General features: G+C 39.9%; 1 long non-coding RNA gene across 1 annotated transcript; it reads left to right on the forward strand.

The window, feature by feature from the left end:
• Positions 1 to 4,720: 4,720 nt before the first annotated feature.
• On the forward strand, positions 4,721 to 9,225 carry LOC140929796 (uncharacterized). The gene is made up of 2 exons (XR_012164794.1): positions 4,721 to 4,907; positions 8,967 to 9,225. It is a non-coding gene; the product is annotated as an uncharacterized lncRNA (long non-coding RNA).
• Positions 9,226 to 15,138: the final 5,913 nt, after the last annotated feature.

Raw genomic sequence — 15,138 nt, forward strand, 5'->3', positions numbered from 1 at the left:
CTTGAATATTTACGGTAAAGAACTGGGCTCAATCTTGTGACCCCCCCCTCCCGCCCCTGGATAAAAAATATCCACACGATTCCGGATTCATACAGCGTATTCAAAAATTTCCACTCGCGAGAGTGGATTCAAAATTTGCGGATTCGTATGCAGCATTCACCGGATACGGCGGACGGAAGCCGTATTCGGAAAGAAAAAGTTGCGGATTCAAAAATATCCTGATACGTGTGGACGGGGAATCAGTCTGCTAATATTCAAAACCAAATTTGATGGAAATTGTTTTGAACATTGGACGTGTCGGAATTCACGCGGATCTATTCTTGTCTTGCTGAAGATGAAATTTTGCAAAGCATCGCATTTTGTGTCAAAACAAATTTGTTTCATGAAATTTCGCGAAGACATCTGAAAATCGCAAACATTTTTACTCGCCAAAGAAGTATAAGAAAATAAAGTATAGTTGGGGCCCAGGCTTCAGGTATATAAACGGTACAGAATTCGTAGCTGAAGTAAAGTGGAACCGCTATTCAGGGGACACCCTCGAGACCCAAGCAAGTGTCCCTGGAATAGAGGTGTCCCTTGAATGGAGGTTGGGTTAGGGTTTGTTCTACCTCGGAATCTGCTGCAGTTATAATTTCAAGCAGCTAGATAATGTATAAAAGCAAGAGAGAATAATCTCCCTTGAAGAGAAAGTCACGATTAACTTATATATCTCTGCGATGTTGTGTGTTGAATTCGCACAAGGAATTTACATCAATTTAAGTGAGATTGTTCATGTTTTGAACTTGTCGCCAATGTGACTAGTGTACACTTAAACTTATCAACAAGTGGTCAGTCACTTTGTGAGTGCTAAAGTGTCCCCTGAATGGAGGTTATATCCGGGTTTCGGGACCCAGAAAAAGTGTCTTGTCCCTTCAATAGAGGTAACAAATATAAATATGACTACTACTTTCTAAAATTCCTTTATTTTTTCCTAGAGGTCGACTTGTAGCAAGTCTCAAAGATTACGTTAACAATTCTAGGTGACCCTTGAATAGAGATGTCTCAAAGGAGAGGTTCCACTGTATATTGTGTGGCACGAAATGTTTGAGGCAGTTTATTTTTGCGGATTGTCGATTTTTTGTGTTTTGCGGAGACCAATTTTTGCTATTAGGGCAGATTAGTTTTTCTTGCTGGGAATTAATTCTTGCGATTTTCAGAAAGTACCCAGTACCCAGCACTGATAATATATTCGTTTTTATCGAGTACGTGCAAATTATAGAAATACATATTTTCAAACAATACGACGGTGTGCGTACCCTATGTAAAACCAGTAAGTTCATTGTATACCGTTTTGTTTCTGAAAGGAAGAGACAAGTTGTAATTGAACAGACGCGATTTCTTAGTACTGTATTTTTGTCTAGCGAATATAAGTTAGAGAATGTTTACTCTGGAGTAAATTTTTGCGGGAAAAGTGGTTATTTCCGGGAACTTATTTTTGCGGGTCGCTGGAAAAATCGCAAAAATTAGAACCCGCAAAAAGTTCGTGCCACACATGTATCCGTAAAAGGCAGGGTAACCTATTATTTCCTTTCTGGTGCCCACTGCGCCCCACCCCACCTCCCCACCGTCACCAACTGGGGCCAAGAATACGAGGCCGTTGATAGCAGGAAGCGTGACTAACCACAAACGGTCCAAGCCAAACTCACGTTACGAGGAAAGGGTGTAAAGTAATCACGCGTCACCTATGGTATGTAAATTACTTGTGGACCGAAGAAGCTATTTGGGCAATACAACATTGATCGCCAATATTATACAGGATATTTTAAAGTCGATATTGGAGCACATTTAATAGAGTTTTATTTAATAAAGACCAATAAAAGGTAACGTTTGCACATATGAAGAAAAAAGGTCATGTTGCGAGAAAGAAGAAACACTTTTAAGAGTAGCGACCATGAGTTTTCGTCTCAGTGTTACGCTGAAATGCAAACAAAAAAAAAACACAGGCCGAGTCCGGTACAATAAGGAGCTCTTGAAAGCTATGCTAATCATGACGATAGATTTGTATCTTTTTGCCATCTTGAGGCAGATCTAGAATTTTTATCTCTTACAAATGCACTTTCAAAGAAAGTATTTCTACTGTTTTAAGGAGTCTGAGTTAAACATGTTTCCACCTCACCAACGTTTACTCGTTATTAGTGCCCGGCCTAACCCTAACCCTACACAGATCCGAAACCTGTCGGTTAATGTCACTTTAAATGCTTAGCTGTGCATCGATTTCGGAATTGTTGCTGTAAACTTTTTCAAATCACTTTTTTTCAAAGCACTTGATGACCACTTACAAAAAAATTTAATCACGCAGGCAATCTCACAGGAGTAATTGAGACTACTAGCTTTGAATAATAACTTGGAAAATTAGACGCTTTTACGATTTACGTTCACCGATTTTATGTCGTGTGTTCAGCCATTTGTTGTACCTGTAAGGCGTAGTCAACAGTTCAAAAGAGTGTTTGATGTAATAGATGCGAAAATTTATGTGCGTCCTTTAAGCGTTTACTATAATTATGAACGTGATCCGGAAATATTGCAGATATTGTTCAAATTGACCCGCTTAGATGAATGAAACGTGCTGCATGATCCGTTCTTTAACCACGCCTTGCTAACCAGGATAAAAAAGGCTTCGTAAACATTACTAATCATTGATCTACAGCGACACCGCCCGGGAAGGTTGCCTTGTAGCTCCGTGTAGCCCTTTGAGGTAAAGTATTCCAGTACAGTTTTCTAGCTTTAGTTTGACTTTGATATTCAGAAAAAATTCTGTTTTATTGAAAAGAAAGTAATATCAAAGCGTTATTCATGCAATTTACATTTTTTAGTCACCATTCAGTCCTTTTCCCCCGCTAGAACAAGTTTAAATTCAACAATATGATTTAGGAAAGGACAAACAATCAGAAAACATGAAACAATGAAAACATCCCCTGCTCAGTTAAGCCAGTCGTGGGGACTCCTACTTTTTCTCTCGTCTCCTTCTTCTATCTTTTGTTTCACTGTCTTATTTGATTTTTAAATGTGTATTTAAAAGCATACAATAAAACCCCGCAACTACATGAACATCATAATTCAAAGGTACAGATCTCTGGGAAAAGCAAGGTTTGGACGGTTAAAAGCTGAAATGAAATGCACTTCCCACAAACAAACAAATCTAAGCGACCTAAGCTGTGAACTCGTCTGCGAAGTGACATGTACTGACAAATGTTCTTTTATCTCGAGTTTCACTTTTATTTTGAAGCTACTGGAACAAATTTCTTCACCCCTGTCTGCAGGTCGCCTGATCCACGCGCAATCCGCGCGCTGCACTTGCGACAAAAATTAATTATAAACCTTCGCTATACGCGAGAAATAAATAAAGTCACATGGTACTTAGGCCTCCTCCACACGTATCCGGATATTTTTTTAATCCCCTAATTTTTCTTTGCGGATACGGCTTCCGTCCACACGGCGTAGCGTAGCCAGTGAATCCGGGCATACGAATAGGCGTTCTGCGTTCGGTGTTCCGCATTCAAATTACTTTGACTAGATTTGTGGATCAGCTGTTTGGATGAGTATTGTCAAGAACCATAACTCTTGGTATTGTACATCATTTCTCTCAGATATTCGTATCACACCTTCTTCAAATACTCTTAGTCTGAGACTGCAATTATTCACAGTTTAACAAACACAAAGATTTAAAGCGACAAATGAAAAAAACTTACCTACTCAAAAGAAAAAAAACAAAAAAAACAAAAAAAACGAATCGCACAACTCTTTCCAAACCCTTGTACTTATCGTCAATCGTGCACGAAATATCGCCTCCTGATTGGCTAAAATTGGTGACACCATATTGGCTCTAGTCGGTTCACAGGTGATAGTTCCGGCCTTGTGATTGGCCCAAACTAAAGTCTCCAGGGAGACTACACCTTACATTACCCTTTTGCAGCACGAACGAAAATTTTTCTACCTATAGCAATACTTCGCGCAGTACTATAATGCTGCCACCTTGCACTCCTTGCTGGCTCGATCGTTGGCAATAATGTTGCATACTTTGTTTTCTTTCAGTTTTGTTGAAAATCATTTCGTCGTCCAAATAGACAGGAAGATGACTCCGTTATTTCTCGTTCTTCTTAGTCTTTTGGCTGTTGGCCATGCAACAAGTAAGTTCAACAGACCCAATGTTTAATTGAGGTGCGGGCGAATATTTTTTTAAGCGTGATAAAACACGAACTCCAAGACAACCTCGTTCCCAGCGTTCTCTCTGAAAACTTCCAGTTTCAATGATTGTAAAAAATTTACATACTACTACTACTACTACTACTACTACTACTACTACTACTACTACTACTACTACTACTACTACTACTACTACTACTACTACTACTACTACTACTACTACTACTACTACTGCTGCTGCTGCTGCTGCTGCTGCTGCTGCTGCTGCTGCTGCTGCTGCTGCTGTGCTGCTGCTGCTGCTACTGCTACTACTACTACTACTGCTACTACTGCTACTACTGCTACTACTGCTACTACTGCTACTACTGCTACTACTGCTACTACTGCTACTACTGCTACTACTGCTACTTCTGCTACTACTGCTACTGATAATAATAATAATAAAGTTGCAGGATGTGACCTGTACCGGGAACTGGCTACCAGTTGAACAGTGAGAGTATAATAATACATCATAATGATTAATCTATTTTTTACAGAGCCGTTCTGTTGGGAACATTCGCCGGATGCCAACTGCTATTTCCTACATGATCCCTGTCCACCAGGTCTTGAAGATTGCCGGAAGAGTTATGTTTGTCCGGTGTCAACCAACAAATGCTGTTGCCCGAAGTCTGGGCCGCCGTCTGTGCCGCGGACTGGGCCGACCCCCCCGCCGACATCTAAGCCAAGTTTGTATTCTGTTTGCCAGTTCCTTCAATATATAGATTTAGTATATACTAAAACAGTGTTTTTCGGGCGCTCTGATTGGCTACTCAATCAGTGAATATCCTGCACTATTCACTGATTCACCTCCAGTTCCTCCGAGCGAGCGACGCCAAACTCGCGTAGGTTGCGAGCAAAATGCTTTCCCGGTTTGCTGCGTAACAAACTAAGAAATTTCACAACTAATCAAGCAAGCTATTTCTGAAATACATGAAGAAGGTGACGAAGTTCGGTTTGGAAGTTTTAACAGGTAAAGCTTTGTCTTTTTGACTTGAATAGTCATCGATAAAACCGGTGAAATAGTTTTTTGTTTACAAATGTAAATTAAGCTTAAGTCTTGCGTTACTTTATTTAGTTGACTTGTTCATAAATAAGCTTAAAACTAAATTTAATAATCTTTTTTACAGAATTATTTTAAATACAAACAGAATTCACAACTCCTTTTGAAGAAACTTTCCCGCAAGAGCTAAACAAACGCCTTCAAACCTTTTATTTGTCGCTAAGAAAAAGCGACGACCGCGGCCGTTCGGTCATCGCGCGCCAAAATTGTAACGTTGGCAACAGTAAATGAGTTAAAAATCATCATTTTGTGCTCAATTACCTCACTTTTTTAGTATGTACTAAAACAATTATTCACCTCAGTGTCGGTGGCTAGTATTGGATATTTACCTAGCCGCTTCGCGGCCTCGGTAAATATCCAATACTAGCCACTTCCACTTCGGTGAATAATTGTTATTTAGCCAGAAGAAGTATAGAACTGCATAAATTTTGCTTCACAAATAGATTTTTTGCAGAAACATCCACTCGATAAATGCATTGCTCAAGTATTCAGCATCATTCACTACCCAAGCTTTTCACGGGATCATTTTTGGTTGAAATTCAGGGGCGGGTCCAGAAAAGTCAGAAAGGGGTGCCGTGACACTTCCCCGCTTGTCATCTATACAGATACATTCTGTTTTTCTGACAATTCTATAACAATGAGACAAATTTCAAAGAAAAAGGAGTGGCCGTGGCCCCCACGGCCCCTCGGCCCACTCCTAAATCCGCCCTTGAAATTGGGGATCATTTGCGGTACTGTTTCCGGCTTTTTCGCAAGCAAAACGTAACAAGTTACTAAGATACAACCACCACAATAAGTGATAATGTTCAATTAAATTAGCACCTCTGTCTGAAAAACTCAACAGTTTCGGACCACCAGAGTAACGTGCCCGTGAGAAAGCCATCTCAAGGGCTTTTCTGGCCCTGCGTGGCGGGTGCAAAAAAGGGGAGGGGAGGGGAGGGAGTTGAAAGCGTGAGAGGGCAAAACGTTTTCTTCTCCCACCCCTTCAGCGAAGCCTACCACGCATGCTCAGGCTAGGGCTCTTAAGAGTCTCTTAATCTCCAAAATAGCCCATCGTCAGAGGGAATAAAAATTAACGGATGGTATCCATCGACACAATTCCCCATTTTTCCTTCCTCTTCTACCTTGTAAGCAGACAGAGGCTTTAATTCTTCTTCTTGATGGAGGGTTCTGTCCTAATCGCGTCAACCCTTTGAAGTCGCTGCAGTCGCTTGAACTTCTAGACTAGTCAATCTTGTTTTCTCTGGTTAAAACCCTTACAACGTAGGACATAGCTGAGCCTGCTGTTCCCAGCGCACGGCCTTAAGGCCTAATTCCAAACTGTATCTTAACGACGTGCAGCGGATGCATGCTTAAAGAAGATCTCACTCGACTCATGCAGAGGCTTTATCGAGTACGCGTGTGTTTTTCGTTCGTGGTTCGTATTTAAAGTAAGAGGTCGAGCGCCCAGGACGGGTACTTCGGATTTCAAGCGACGGGAATGATCGAAGGGTATTTTGGGGTTTGAAATCTTCGATTTAGCGATTTTTTGTTGTAGGAAAACTTGGCGAGTATATTTTTGGGCAGTTTGAATCAAGTACGGTTTTTTAGGGGTATTTAAAACAATCTGAAGATTCGTGTCAGTGCTCGCGTGGGTATCTCGGCCGCGTAATTCTGCGTAAAAAGTACATCCAAACTGGTCAAGGCTCGGAAATTCAGCATCGGATTTTTTGGGGGGTAATTTTTGGTCCAGGGACTTTTTTGGGTTTCGATGTTTGGCCCAATTCGATCATCCCCGTCACTTGATACCCGAACTAGAAAACGATGTGGGTGGGGCTAGAGAAAGAAGCCAGGGAGAACTAGCTGCTTTTTTCCTCTCACCTCCGCCCCCTTCCCCACCGTTTTCTTGTTGGACCTGTGTTTACTTTTCGCACGGCTTTGGCTCTTACTTTACAGGCACGAATCTAGGATAAATACTGACCGATTTTCTAAACGAGCGCCAAAGGCACAAGCTTCTAGCGGGATCCGGGGGAGGGCTCCCCAGGAAATAGTTTGGATTTTTACTCCTCAAAGTCCCCTTTCCTGGGTTTCCGAGTCATTCAGACAAGATATTAGCCAGATTTCAACTTAGAAGGTGTTTTTATTATTTTGGGTCTGATACGCAGGCTAGCTAAAGGCTAGGATATTCCACTTTCTACGCCCGGAGGATAATAAGTAATGGTTACAGGACTGAGTGGAGACCAATTCGGTCTGTAATCATAAGAATGATTACGAAAATCGGACGACCGCGTAGCCGGAGTCTGATTTGTTTAATCACAAGTATGATTACAGACCGAATTGGACGACTCGAAGTTCTGTTACCAACTAATCATAACTTTAACAAAATTTGTGATATATAAGGCTCTTTTTTAAAATCAAAACACAAGAAATACCAAGATTTTTTTTTTTTACGGGTGGAAAAAAGCCATTTAAGCGGTGCGTGATGGCGCGTATTGTCCAATTACTTAGGCATGTCGCAATCAAGGCAGTTGATAGCCAATCAGATTCGAAAACTTTGTCATAGTTATGAATATAATAATAATAATAATAATAATAATAATAATAATAATAATAATAATAATAATAATAATAATAATAAGGAAGGTAGCTGAGAGCAATGCACATGTATTGGCTGGATGTTCCTCCCTGGCACAAACCAAGTACCTATACAGGCATAATGCAGCTTTGAAGATTCTGTTTTTTGAGCTCCTGCGAGAGCATGGGTTCATAGAAGAGGTTCCACCATGGTACTCACCGGTGATGCCAAAACCAGCCTACCAGAACACCACGAGTGAGGCGTTTTGGGATATTCCCATCTATGCAGAGCACAACGAAGTTAGAGCAAATCGGATCGACGCGCGACTTGTCAGCCACGAGAGGAAAGAAGTCTGCACAATTGAAGTGAGCTGCCCATGGATTGAGAGTAGAGCTAAGAAAGATGAGGAAAAGACACTCAAGTATGGGCCCATGATGTGGGAGCTGAAGCAGAGATACAATGGTTACAGGGTTGAACAGTACAACGTAATAATTGACGTACTGGGTGGTTACTCTAAACACCTAGAGAAGTCGGTAAGGAAGCTACTTGGAGCGAGAGCACGGAGCGTACTTGAGCGGATGCAGAAGTCGGTCATCTCAAACACTTTAAACATTGCCAGAACATTTAAGATAAACACTTAGTTAGGGCGCTAAGGACTCCAGTTTTTAGGTTTTTGTTTTTTCTCTAGAAATCTAGAAACACAAGCTTGCTGATGTTTTTACTTAGATTTTTTAGAACATTAGAACTTGATATTATTATAAATAAGCTTTTAGTAGAGATAATCACATTATGATGGCCTCGTTTAGGTATATAAGAGATAATGAGAGTGTAAAAACTGAATAATTTTCTTAATAGGCCTCTATTAGAGATAATCATATCATCATGTCTTAGCGTAGGTTTTACAGAGTATCAGAATTTAATAATATTCTAAATTGGCTTTTTAAGTAGAGAGATTCATATTATTATGTATTTTAGGATCGTATTAGGTTTCGTATCGACCTTTTTTTACTTCTAAGTATAGCTCCTCAAGTGGTGTAGGTTACGCTATGCGCCCTATACTACTCATAATGTGGACAGCATTCCAAAGTTTCATACTGCGACATAATAATAATAATAATTTATTCTTTACAGAGTACTGTTGGGAACATCCTTCGAACAAGGCCAACTGCTATTACCACCTTGAGCCATGCCCATGGGGTCTTAAAGATTGCTCTAAGAACTACGCTTGTCCGGTGTCAACCAACAAATGCTGCTGCCCATAGCCAAGTGTGTAACCTCACGCGGTAGATTGTTTGCCAGAAGCAAATGAAACCGGTGTTGGACTCGCATGTAGAATTGTATGAATGCCGAGTCAGCTGAACAATAGAAAATAAAAGGTGTTAAAAAATAATGTGCAGTAGAAATTCTGTTGTTTGTTACTTTGAGTAATGTCTTGATCAGCATCTTGGGGGTTATGGTAGAGATTTTTGAGGCTTTTTTAAAAACAAGGCTTTTGACCAGAATTCCCTAGCTTGAAAAAACAGCAGTCTCTCTTCGTTCCTCACCGTTAGGGACGTTTCGCCAGGAGGGACATCTGCGCGTCAGCGACAAAAATTCCATTCTGATGACCTAAATCAATGTTAGTATATTAATTAACAATTATTCGCCGAGGGCGAAGTTAATATTGTTGAATAATCCCCGAGACGAAGTCGAGGGGATTATTCAACAATATTAACTGAGCCTGAGGTGAATAATTGTTTTAGTATATTCACACGAAGTAATCTCAACAGAATCAGAAAGGAAACCATTAAAAAACGATTAGTTTGATTGACGGGTGAAAATTCATGCGTGAACACGAAGCCGTAAACAGTGGATGCGTAAAAGTTAGATCTTTACAGTATCTTCAAACATGGCAAATGATAGTTTTAATCCTTTTGTATCGAGTTTTGTAAGCTTTAGCATCAACGGTTTTAAAAAAGAGAACGCCGAAAATTTAAATTACTACCCAATTCTGAGGAAAAAAGTATCTAGAGCTTTATTTGTTTCTGTCAACTCACCGTGAATGAGAAAGTTTTCTTCGTCGCTTCTTGCAAATGTGGTCAACAGCGGCTGCGATCAAGGTGAGCGTTGTTTATCTCCAAAGTTCTTTGCTTTGTTAACTTGCTGGCACGTACAATTTTCGAAAATATTTGCCTTCCTCTTTTCTCCATAAATTAACCTCTATTTATAGGCAAAATTGGTCTTGCGAGAAAATCCCGAAGTCACAAAACAGTGACAAAGCGACCTCGTTTTCCTCTGTAGTGGTAAACATAGCTTCGAGCGTACAAAAAGTCAGCTAAAGTAAACCACTTCACAATAAATCACGCTGTTTAAACACCATGAAGTCTTTTCTTGCCTTCAAAGTCATCAGCACTTGGATATTCGTGTATTTTCAAAAAGGTTTTACTTTGAAACTTTGGCAAAACACCCAGTTCACGACAGCGATTTTGTTCGGCTTTATATTCACCGCCTAGCGCGGTGAATATTTAAGCAATAGACCACACTTTCTATGAGTTTACCGGCGTGATAACCCACGCGGGATGTTGGGAGAACACGAGAAAAGCTTGTAAATCACGAGCCGAAGGCGAGTGATTTACAAGCTTTTCGAGTGTTCTCCCAACATCCCAAGTGGGTTATCACGCCGGTAAACCCATAGAAAGTGTGGTCTATTGCTTTTATAAAATAACTTTTAATAAAATGGAGTCTTTTAGGTAAAAAATATGATTTTAGTGCCGTGATCAAGTCATGTCTTCTCTCTAAAGTCATCATAAGCCAATCACGACTCACGATTTAATAGCGCTAAACTTTCTCAAAACTCAGTTCAGTCAAACAACAAACAGCAGCACTTCAAAACACGAGTTTTTGCACTCATTACATGATAACTTATGAAAGCTGTTTTACAGGAAAAGTCAACACATATTCATGCGAACGTACAATGAAAGAATACGTTCATGGTTTGTTTACTACAGAAGTAGAAATTGATTGAACATCAGACTGTACGCAGCTGTATTTTGTTGAGTCGATCCGTAAGAATTTCGTGCTTACAGAGGGAACTGGCAGCTATTGTAATGGAGGACTTCATTCACTTTTTACAAGCCGCAGTGGTTTAAGATCTGTTTTCTGGACTTTATTATGATCAAGAAATGCTGCGGTAACGACGTGGCTACATTTGCGAAGTTGTCGCATGTAACTTTATATGCACGTACAGCGACCGATGAAATATGTCAGTGGTGGAGAAAGGTTTCTTTGCCGTAGCCACATATTGGCGTTAATATTTGTCGATTTGTGAAGTCAGGTGGTTTGAGGTAGGTCATGGCATCGATATCATCGAATAATTTGTGCAAATGTTGGAAAAAAACTAGCCCAAAACTCTGACATCTTTCATCATCGTTGGCAGCTTGTTTACAACCTCCAGCGGCCGATTTTGTACCATATCTTGATCAGAGATCTCTTTTTGAAACAATTTCTTTGATTAAGGAATTTAATTTTGAAATAAAATAAATCAAGAATGCTAAAACTATTCGTTTTGTTGCTGGTTGGCACGTGGTTAAGTTTTCCTATAGACTTTCTACACCAGAAATTCACACAGTTGTTGTCTTTCTCTGCGATTTGGCATCGTCGTGAAATGTAAACTGCTTTCCATCTTTGTACTTTATAACTTCTGAAGCTATGGCAGTAGCGAATTGTAATGCTCAGTAATAAAATATGGAAACCAACTATTTTAATATTAAGAAGGACTGGGTAAGTAACTTATTATGTTTTTTTTTAGCCTTTCTAAAATCGTTGTTTGCAGATCAATAGCCGGTTTTGTTTATGGCTCGTGGTCCGGATGCCCTTTTCTATGGGTTTACCGGTATAATAAACCATAGGTTTTTGACCAATCAGATCACGCGTACTATCTCAGTTATTTTATAAAACGTCATAGTCCGAGATAGCTAACCAATCAGATTGCTTGAATTACCAAGATCACTAAGTGTGTATATACTAACACAATATATCCGGTAGTAATGTGGTCCCCAATGAAAATTTGTTCGATTTTTGGATTCTCCTGGTCGATTATGGTAAAGTTTTGTGTTCTCCTGAGAACGAGTTCCAGCAACTCAAATTCTTCTTCTACATTCCACGAATATTGACTTTTTTCTAGTACAGTCGAACCTCCATATGCGACTGCCTCCCATAAGCGACTGCCAATCCGAAACACCAGAACTTTCCCAGTCAAAGCCTTACAGTTGGAACCTCTAGTAAACGACCACCTCCTGTAAGCGACCGCGGCCACTTTTTGGGCCTGACGGTTAATGATTTTCCGTTGTTTTCAACCTCTTGTAAGCGACCACTGGATGCATTCTCTGATCTCTATTTTCGCTGTGTGCACTACCGTGTAGCATGAAAATTTCGCGGGAGTTTTATTTTGCGGATTGGCGATTTTTTGTGGTTTGCGGGAACAAATTTTTGACGTTCGAGATGACTGAAATTTCTGGTGGGAACTAATTTTTGCGATTCTCTGTTCAAGTAGCAGAATATTTAAGTGGAAGAAACCTTAATGTGGTATTTTCAACTTTTATTTTACGGTATGTTTAGTCAAAGTTCACTCTACTTACATATTTAATGGAGAATAATACGGTAATCACTGTAATATAATATTTTTTTCCGGGGGGAACTAATTTTTTCGGATCGAGGTCAATCCGCAAAATTCGCAAAAATTAGAACCCGCAAAATTTTCATGCTACACGGTATGTTACTTAGAAAATACGAAGAACTTTAGTGGCAACATAGAACTACACATATCCTAATTTAGACATTGCATGCAACAAATTATCTTCCACTAAGCAGATGTGCCTGGACATCTTCTTGCCTAGGTTCAGAACTCGCACGCGAGAGGTTACGAGGAAAGGGTGTAAACTAATCACGCGTCACCTAGGGTATGTAACAGACGAAACTATTTGGGCATGATCGCCAATATTATGTATTATATTTTGAAGTCGATATTGGACCACATTTAATGGAGTTTTATTTAATAAAGACCAATAAAATGTAAAGTTTGCACATATAAGAAAATATTAGGTCATGTTGCGACAAAGAAACACTTTAAAAGAGTAGGAACCACGGGTCTTCGTCTGTTACTGGCTGAAATGCAAACTAAAAATACACAGACAGACTCTACAATAAGGAGCTCTCGGAACCTGTGCTAGATTTGTATCTTTTTGCATCTTGAGGCAGAATTGTTATCTCTCACAAATGCACTTTCAATGAAAGTATCTAATAGGCAATATTATTTCTATTACGAGCCTGAGTTCAACATGTTTCCATCTCACCAACTTTGGTCGCTATTAGCCCCGGCCTAATCCTAACCCTACACAGATCCGAAACCTGTCGGTTAATGTCACTTTAAACTCTTAGATCGATCAATTGGCTATATAGCTATGTGCCGCTGTGAAGGGTATGGTTTTCAAGCTGTTTACTTTGGGATAGGGTATATAAATCAGAGCGTTTGGGTCTAGAATAGGGTATCATTTTCCAGGAAACTGATCAATTGGTTGAAGATTTTAGACTAGACTAGGGAAACCCGGAATTACCACTCACAAATATAAAAAAATCAAATCAGCAAATTTAAATTTACGCAACTCAGCCTAAAGCTACTCTAGGATAGGGGGATTTAGGGAGTTTTCTCCAGAAAAGGTTACTATAGCAAAGTTCAGTTGAACTAGCTCTGGTATAGGCTAAGGGTTCCACGGTCCCATCGGCACACCCCCACCCAAAAATTCCTAAAGTACTCCCCCCCACCCGGGGCATCGATCTCGGAATTGTTGCAGTAAACTTTTCAAATCAAGATGGTTTTACCTTCAATACTTGATCAGGAACTTGATGACAACTTGCAAAAAAATTTAATCAAGCAGGCAATCTCACAGGTGTAATTAAGACCAGCTTCGAATGATAACTTGGAAAATTAGACGCTTTTACGATTTACGTACACCGATTTTATGTTCTGTGTTCAGCCATTTGTTGTGCCTGTATGCAGGTGACAGTTCAAAAGAGTGTTTGATATAATAGATGCGAAAATGTATGTATTTTTACTCCCAAACAGACAGGCTAATTTCGGTTGAGGAAAACGCTTTTCAAACTGGCAAAAGAAGTGTCCAGGTCAGCGCGGTCCCAAAAGTATGCAGATGACTCAACCATTGTCGCCCAGTATGGAAAGGAGGCAGTGATACGTCAAGTGGTTTAGTGGAGAAGTTTTTGACCTGGGCGACCTGTAATTCCATGAGCTGTAACCGTAACAAGTGCAAAGAACTTGTCATATAGAAGAAAGGGAACTTCACATTCTATCCTGTTGTACGTAATATACCACAACACGCCACTCTTGATTTATTAGGTTTGACCTTTCAGAATGACTGTAAATTTTTTGCATACGTAAAAGCTAACCTGTGCAAGGCCAACAAATGTCTACACGTGCTGAGAGTATGTAAAAAAGAGCGCTACAGCCAGACAGAAATTGACTATCTCCTCTATAGTGTTGTTCTTCCTAACATAACCTATGGACTATCTGTTTATGGTGCCTCCAATGCGGAAATTAATGTCCTTCAGCAATTTTTAGACAGATGCTATAAGTTGCGCTTTATATCTACACGGTTAAATATTAGATCATTACTACAAAAACAAGATAAAGCGATTTTTGATAAGTTAAACAGCGTGATAACAACCCTCCGAGGGTTTTCTTAACTCAAGAAAAGAACAATTTCACCTACAACCTCAGACGTAAAAGCTGCCAAAAGCCCAAGATAACGTTATAAGAAAACTTTTGTAAATAGATTAATTCTTAAATACAACCTTTTATGATATTTTGTGTCAGATGTGACGTTAGGTTTTTAGGGTGTTCTTCGTCTTTGACTCTGACAAAATGCAGGGCGTTGCGCTGGGTAAATAGAAGGATGATCGACGGCGATTTGAAATAACTGAAGGACTGAATGGGACTAAAGCTCGGTAGAACACTTCGCTGGGCTGCGTGGCCAACGTCACAAACAATGCCAGAGGTACAGGGTCGTTAGTACAGTGTTAGTAACTTGTCCGTAGAGCAAAGCAGAAATGACTTCAACAGGATTGGAACTCTGCAAGTATGTTTAATCTTCTCACATAATTAACTCGTTGAAAACTCATTGCAAGAGTAATTCAACATTGCTCTGTGTCTTAAAGAGAGGTAATTCAGCGAGGTAACTTGAATAGGTAATTCGTAGAGGTAATTCGCAGAGGTAATTCAACGCTCTTGACGAGCGGTAATTCAAACTGTACA

The sequence above is a fragment of the Porites lutea genome, chromosome 3 (assembly GCF_958299795.1).
Source record: "Porites lutea chromosome 3, jaPorLute2.1, whole genome shotgun sequence".
In the NCBI taxonomy this organism is placed as follows: Eukaryota; Metazoa; Cnidaria; class Anthozoa; order Scleractinia; family Poritidae; genus Porites; species Porites lutea.